This window comes from Podarcis erhardii, assembly GCF_964252035.2.
Source record: "Podarcis erhardii genome assembly, chromosome: 12".
NCBI lineage: Eukaryota > Metazoa > Chordata > Lepidosauria > Squamata > Lacertidae > Podarcis > Podarcis erhardii.
In genome coordinates, this window is record NC_138513.1 from 9655235 (window position 1) to 9663110 (window position 7876).

Genomic DNA, 7876 nt, shown 5'->3' on the forward strand with positions numbered 1-7876 from the left:
GGTGCAGGGAAGCAGTTGGGAGAACGAAATAACAAATGGATTAAAAATTCATAGTGTGTGACTGTTTTTCTTTTTTCTTTTTTTAAGGCTCTCATCATCTGAAATGCATCCAATAGAGTCCAATTAGAACCCCTCCCACATCTTTGTATGGCTTCCAAAATCTCGTTAACACCGAGCCCTGGTCAATTGTGATGGCTTTATATAATAAGATCATTGAGAAAGAATTATGCATGTGTTGCTGATGTAGAGGAAATCCAGGAAACGGCAATACATATAGCTGCCGAGGGATTGCTGCTGGCTGAATTCTTGGAAACAGAAGTCGGAGAACATTGAGAGTAATTCATTACCAAATGGACCTCATTGTCATTAGAAGGTAGTTATACATATACAGCTGCCCTTTGTGTTTCAAGGCGGGTCTGCTTCCTGAAAAAAAGATATCTGAAGGAGCTCTTTCTGTCTGGAAGAGAAAAAGAAGCACAATTTCTGCCTGCTTCTCCAATTGGCTTCTGATGGTTATTGTTGGAAACTATTGTTTAAGAGAAATCGATGGAGGAAAGGTGGGTTTTCAGTATCTTTCTGGGGGACCTGCAGTGTGGAAAGGAGGAGACAGTGGGGATCCTGGCATGGTGCAAATGCATGAATTGGCTCCACTGGTGCATTTGCACCATCGTGGGTGGCGCTGTGGGTTAAACCACAGAGCCTAGGACTTGCCGATCAGAAGGTTGGTGGTTCGAATCCCTGCAATGGGGTGAGCTCCCATTGCTCGGTCCCTGCTCCTGCCAACCTAGCAGTTCGAAAGCACGTCAAAGTGCAAGTAGATAAATAGGTACCGCTCTGGTGGGAAGGTAAGTGGCGTTTCCATGTGCTGCTCTGGTTCTCCAGAAGCGGCTTAGTCATGCTGGCCACATGACCCGGAAGCTGTCTGTGGACAAACGCCGGCTCCCTCGGCCTGTAAAGCGAGATGAGCGCCACAACCCCATAGTCGTCTGCAACTGGACCTAACGGTTTGCTTTGCTGCCTCTCCACTCCCAGTAAGAGACAGTGACCCACCTGCAGGGAAGCCACTGCTGCGAATGTGCTCTCCACCAGGCTTAAGCCCCTTCTGTCATCCACAAGGACAACCAGTGCTGTTTATGCCCCCAAGCCAACCCAAAGAAACAGGCCAGAACCATTCTCTGGGTTGGCTGACATGCCCATGGCTACTTATTTTAAATTGCATCAGCACCAGAGAACAGGAAGGCCACCATCAGTACCATAAAAATGGGTTAGCCTCAGCCCAGCTTCATAGGTTTCTATGTGAGTTGCTAAAAGGAGCCTCTCCACAAAGTATTGCAGCATCACAGACGATGCCACAAGGACATCTCCACTCAAGTGTTATTCTTTTGTGAGCTTTTGATGACATTTTTTCTAAACAAAATGAAGCTAGGCCACTCTTCTTGGATGGGAGCACAATAGGGATGATCACAGCGCTGCCTCCTTTTTCTTCCCATCTTCTTCGCTGTTGTTTGATGTTCCTTCTTAGATAGAAAGGGATCGCTGGGAACACGCAACTAAAAAAGTAACAATCAAAACAACATATTTCTCTCTCTGCAACAAAGAGTACAGGATTATTTTATTTCAAAACTTTCAAGTGCCTCTTTGCTGATGTGCCTTAGTTCTTTCTTTTTAAAGCTCTCAGCAATCCTGAAAATCAGGACACACACTAGAACAAGTCAAAAGTCATTGTTTGAGAGGGTATATATGTTACTCACTTGGTGTGCTTCCTGCAAATAAGTCACTTCCCTCTTCCTTGCATACTTTTTATGGCTCCAGCTAAATTCTCATTTTTCCTGTATCAACTGGGGATATATAAAGGTCCCATTGATTGATTCAAACCATCAGTCCATCTAGGCAAGTAACCTCATGAGTAACAGCAGAGTTTAAGCTGCTAGGCAGGGGTGGCAAAGCGGGGTGGTAGGTTGTGGAGAGTCTGAGGGGCCAAATAAAAAGTCTTGGAGGGCCAAATTCAATCCAGTTTTCCCAATCTCACTGCCAGAGGACCTGAATTTGAATCACTTGGGATGTATCTAACTTTTCTATGATCCTTTAATGAATGCAACCCTTCAGCAAAGGCGCCATTTTTAGGATCCTGGAAGAAAGAGGATAGTTTCTTGAAAGTGCAACATTCACTCAGCTGAATGTTGGGATTACTGCAAACATTACCTCTGGGGACAAACAGCAACCCAGGAGGTGATGATTTTCCGTAGGAAACTAATTTATGACTCAAATCAGAAGCATGTCCCAGTTTTGAGGCCACACTGCTGCTCCCCCCCCCCCAAATATAAGTGGCCAATGTAAGCACGCTTTTAAATACAGTTGTACCTTGGTTGTTGAATGCCCTGAAACTCGGACGTTTTGGCTCCCTAATGATCAAAACCCAGAAGTGACTGTTCTGGTTTTCGAATGTTCTTTTGGAAGCTAAATGTCCGACGGGGCTTCCACGGCTTCTGATTGGCTGCAGGAGCTTCCTGCAGCCAATCAGAAGCTGCAATTTGGAAGTCGAATGCTTTGGAAGTCAAACAGACTTCCGGAACGGATTCCGTTTGACTTCCAAGGTACGACTGTAAATGTAGTAGGTTTGGACCTTACTGTCACTGGTAGAAGAAAAGACCATTATGCGAAATGTTTCTTTGCTGTGCTACAAAAGTTGGGCGCCACCACAGCTCTCTGCCGAGTGGTAGCAAGATTCTAGGGGGTTCCAGGCACTCACACAGGGTCTGTGTTCCTTTGGAGATTTGAGACACAGTGGAGACTGTCGTAGCTTTAAGAAATTTGGTTTATTCACCTATTTACAACTTCCATCTGCATGGAGTCCAGAAGAAGAAGAAGAAGAGGAGAAGGAGGAAGAGGAGGAGGAGTTTGGATTTGATATCCCGCTTTATCACTACCTGAAGGAGTCTCAAAGTAGCTAACATTCTCCTTTCCCTTCTTCCCTCACAACAAACACCCTGTGAGGTGAGTGGGGCCGAGAGACTTCAAAGAAGTGTGACTAGCCCAAGGTCACCCAGCAGCTGCATGTGGAGGAGCGGAGAGCGGAGACCCAGTTCACCAGATTATGAGTCTACCGCTCTTAACCACTACACCACACTGGCTCTGGAGTCCAGATGTTACAGCATGGTCATTTCAAGAGGGGTTTGTTCCCCACAGCGGTGCAGCTCTGGAGTCAAAGGCATACTTTCCAATCAGCCTTCAGCCAGCCTGCCCAAGATGGATCCTAATATTTCTTCTCCCCAGCACACCTTGCTAAAGACTCTCCCTTTCCTGTCACCTTACACCCAGTTTCAGCTGGATCCAGTAAGGTGGTATTTTTGATATCATCTTCTTTAAAATGTTTGTGCAAATCAGCTTATTTTCCTCTTTGGGGTTTGCACAAGAGAGACTACGTGTGTGTGTGTGTGCATGTGCATGTGCATGTGTGAGTTTGTGTATACACATGCTGAGAGTGAGGGTTATACCTGCAAAATCTTTTGGGTTTTTTTTTTTTTTTTTTGCAGCAATGGTAAGGCAGTTTTACAGCCCCGCGATGGGAAAAACATTGTGCACACCTTGATTTGTGAGATATATATCCGAGATTCAGTACAGTTATTCATACCAGTCAGTTCACAGTGCCCAATAAACTCTCAATTCTGCCTCATTTATATTGTTGAGTGAGGTAGCCCTATGATCTTCTAACATTAAACTACAACATCCCATGAATAAGGGACAATCTGTGCACGAAGAATTAGCAGTCGAGTAGAGAAGTAATTAAACGTTGCAGATTGGGGTGATGAAAGTGTAACAGTCTGAATGGGGTTGGGAAAGGGCATGGAAATGTTTTGATGGAACTACTCTTTAATCATCTAGGAGCTGATGATATGGTGGTGGGGTGCCCAGGATCTAAGACCTTCATCTTAGAGCCAAGTCTGTGTAGGTCAAGGAAACAACAGTTAAGCTGCTGACACAACCAAGAAGTAATAAGGGCTTCTGCCTAAATCGATCATATTAATGCTTCTTAATTAGCCGGGTATCAGGTTATAACTCATTTTTATGGGAACCACACAGAAACTACATTATTATCCCAACAAGGGGAAGATTTGCCTTCGGCAGGGCTGGCCCAAGACATTTTGGCACCTGAGGCAAACCCACAAAATGGCCACCAACACTGGGTGGGTACTGAGCCCAGGAGACCCCCAGAGGGCAGCCCCTGCCATTTTCTCCCTAGGGACAGAGGGAGACCAGGAACACTCCCAGTTTGCCAAGAGGTTGCCATAGAGGCAGAATTAGAAGGGGCTGCCAAGGAGGCGGCAGTTCCAGCCTACAACGAGTATAGCAGCAGCAGGCAAGGCCAGTTCTGCTGCCCTGTGGCTCCTGCTACCTGAGGTGGTTACTTCATGGGTGGGCCGACTCTGGCCTTTGGTATATTGCATTTGTTTCTGAGCATGTTCACAGTTATTTGGGTGCACTCTTCCCACCTTGGGTCAAATCTATGCTTCCAGGTGCCATAAGAAAGCTGCTGAGATAGTGCAGGATAGTGCACACCCTGGAAATGATCTCTTTCAGCTTCTGCCTTCTGGAAGAAGGTACAGGGTTATAAAGACTAGGACTAGCTGCCCGAGAAACAGTTTCTATCCAAATGCAATTTTGGTTTTAAACACAGTGTAAGGAGTCTCTGTGGGAGTATTTTGTATTTAATTATGGGGTACCAGAGTTTTCAGGGGGTTAACCAAGCTGGGATAGCAGGCTTGTTGGTTTTTGAAGGTCTGATGTAGATTTTTTCAATTTTGTTGCTCTGTATGGGACAATGACAATAAAGATTATCGTATCGTATCGTATTTGGGGATGCATGGTCCTTCTCAGGCATAGGCGTGGAGAAAGTAACATGATAACATAGATATAGCATATCTTGTGTGATTCAGATTCATTTCTGCTTTGGTGAAGCATTTTTTACAAGATGTCACAGTTGCGGAAATTGTTGCATATAAGCAAGAATGTTCATATGGGGAATAACACAGTCAGATGGAAACGTATAGATAGATTGGCTTTTGGCACTCAAATGCCCAAAAGTTTTGTGGGGTTTGCACTGGAATGCAAAAGTTGAGGCACAGAAATGTTGCTGCTTGGCAGTCACATAGGCATTTTAGCTCAGTTTTAGCTAAATGATGATGATTTCAGTTGGTATTTGATAGTCAGGGACAGGATGGGATTAGTAACTGTGATGGGTTTTATAATTTTAACATATTATTATTAGGGATAGAGGGACATGTCTTTTTCACTTCTCTCTGTTTCTCATTTTTCCAGTCTTAAATCCAATTCTCCACATTTCGCAGCAATTTTCAGATCTTTTATTTAACTGTACGAAAATTCACCAGCAATTTAGCGTGAATTTCTCTTAACAATGCACCTTTTGCATGCAGTTTTGACCGATGTACACATTTTGACCGATGTACACATTTTGGCAAGCATTTTCCCCAATGCAATGTACTTTAGTTTGTTACTATCACCAACAAAATCATTTTTATTCACACTTATATGGATTTTTAAAAACATTGGTTGGGAAGCTGCATAGCAAAAATGGGATAAGTGTGACTTTCCAAGGATAGCTGTGTTTCAGTTCATATATTGTATCAGAAGGCAGAGCCTAGGTGATCTTGCGCCCCTGGCAGAACCATTCAGATTGCGCCCCCTTGCCACTGACAAATTAGCTCTTCTTTCCGCCTCTCCTCCACCCCCTTCAATTCACCCTCTATTTAAAACCTCTTCTTATGAGGCAATAATCAATATATTTATTTATGGACATATTTGTAGCCGATTTTGTGTCCCCCCGCTTGCCTGCACTCCTTGCGGGGGCCCACCTCGCCACCCCTTAGCTCCAGCCCTGTCAGAAGGTGCAAATTTGATAGTTTCAGCTTCAAATGAGACATGAATTGGATTCCACTCCTTCCCTAATTTTTATTCATCCACCCCCAAGTCCTTGGGATGTGGGGGTGGGCTAAAAAGGAAACAAGCAGAAGAACCAGTGCACTACTTCAAAATGCTCAATGCACAGAGAAATTGCTTTGCATTCTATCAAGTCCTTTGCACTGTAACCAGATCTGGTGCAGAGTAGACTAAATTTTCTCCATGAAATGTGTGTTAAAGAAACCACATGCCTTAGGGAAGAAGAAGTTCATAAATGCAGCTGTAGAAAGTGTTAGGAATAAACATTTTTTTAAAAAAGAAAGAAAGAAATAAGTATGTCAACAGTAGTTTGATTTGATTTGGAATGAGAAATCATGCAGACTGTTAAGAAGCTATGTTTTATTTAAGCCATGCCAAACATTTGAGGACCACGATAGCACACCTTGCCTGATCATTTATTTATTTTACTTATTTCAGCACCAGCATACATATGTTAAAACTCAATGATTATACTTAAGCTCCAGGCATGTTACCAGATTTTCTTTTTAAAGTTTAATCAAGCCACAGCAAGGAAATAAAATAATTCCAAAACAATTCTAAAAAATGTCCTTGCTGTGGCAAGTGCTCCCCACCTGTCAGGAGTCAATGTGAAAGGCGCAAGGCTCTGTTGTCAGTGAAGTTAACTCTCTTTATTTAAGGAAATGACATACAACTCAGCAACACGTCCCAGCAGGTCTTGCCCCTACGGAGCAGTTGCCAGGACTGAAAGTCCTTGCCGTCCATTCTTTCTAAGGCTCCTCCTCTCCCAGATGTTTCCCAAGCAGTCTGAAATTGCATCTGTGCACCTCTGGTCTCTGTTCCGCCCTCCTCATTTTTCTGCATGTTCTTGGAGACCAGGGTGGAGGGGAGATTGTCACAGCAGGAGAGGGAGACTCCCTGGATTTTTCAGCAGTCTCTTGACCCCTCTCCACTGCTTCAGCCTCAGAGTCTGAACTGCTCCCTGTCACTGGCTCTTCCTGCTCACTAAACTCTGTTGCCTCTTCAGCATCTAGTCTTTCCTCCCAAGCCTCTCCCTCTGTCCTCTCCTTAGTGTCCCCTGGCTCTGAGCCTTCCTCCTCTGGGGTTCCCCTTGGGGGTTCACTGGCTGGTGCCTCCCACCACTCCTGGTGTCAGAGACCAGGGTGAGGAGTACTGCTCTGATGAGGAATGGTGGCAGCCTCCCCCTCCCCCTGCTCCTGACCAGGATACTGAAGCTGCCCAGGAGCAGTGGAGCAGTATAGATTTGGAACAGTGGTTTGCAGAGGGGCATACTTCTGAAGACAAAAGTTGGGATTAACTTGGGTGGTGAACAGGAAAGTGAAGAAGAACTGGAAGAGAGAGAGAGAGCTAACAGACTCACTCTCACTGTGAAGTGTCCAGCCTACCAGTACAAGGTCAGGTAGAGAAGATTAGGTGGCTACACAAAAAGCACAGTGGTTGCGACATCAGTTTGCAAGACGGAAGTAACTGGGGGGGGGGAGTGGGTGGAAACCTTAATTGGGAACACCTTCATTCCAAGAATGGCTGCTTTGTTCTTTTGCTGTGATTATTAAAGACTCTTTAAATGGTAAGTGACTCTTTTCACTTTGTACTGCTTATCTATGGCCAAATGGGGGGAGGAAGCCGGGTCCCTGAAGCCTGACACTTGGTCATTATGCATAGAGCAGTTAACATATGAAACCCTACAATTATATTAAAATTTCCATTCTCCCTCTCCATGCCCCAACCTTCAGAGTTTGCCGGGTACATAGACTGGAGGTGTGAAGGTTCATCATGACATGATAGAGCTCTACTTGGCAAGCTTACCTTTGTGTTTGTGCTGGTCCCGGGGGGGGGGGGTTACCATGAGGCGTGGTCAGAGTCTGGTCCTGGGCCAAGGGTCTCGAGACTGTCCACCAAGGGCGAAGCGGGGTCCAAAGCA

The 7876-nt window shown here is 45.0% G+C and overlaps 1 long non-coding RNA gene across 1 annotated transcript; it reads right to left on the minus strand.

The window, feature by feature from the left end:
• Nucleotides 1-326: 326 nt before the first annotated feature.
• On the minus strand, nt 327-2602 carry LOC309326148. The gene is made up of 3 exons (XR_014150204.1): nt 2362-2602; nt 1204-1550; nt 327-453 (listed from the first exon to the last, which is right to left on the minus strand). It is a non-coding gene; the product is annotated as an uncharacterized lncRNA (long non-coding RNA).
• Between the last annotated feature and the right edge of the window lie 5274 nt (nt 2603-7876).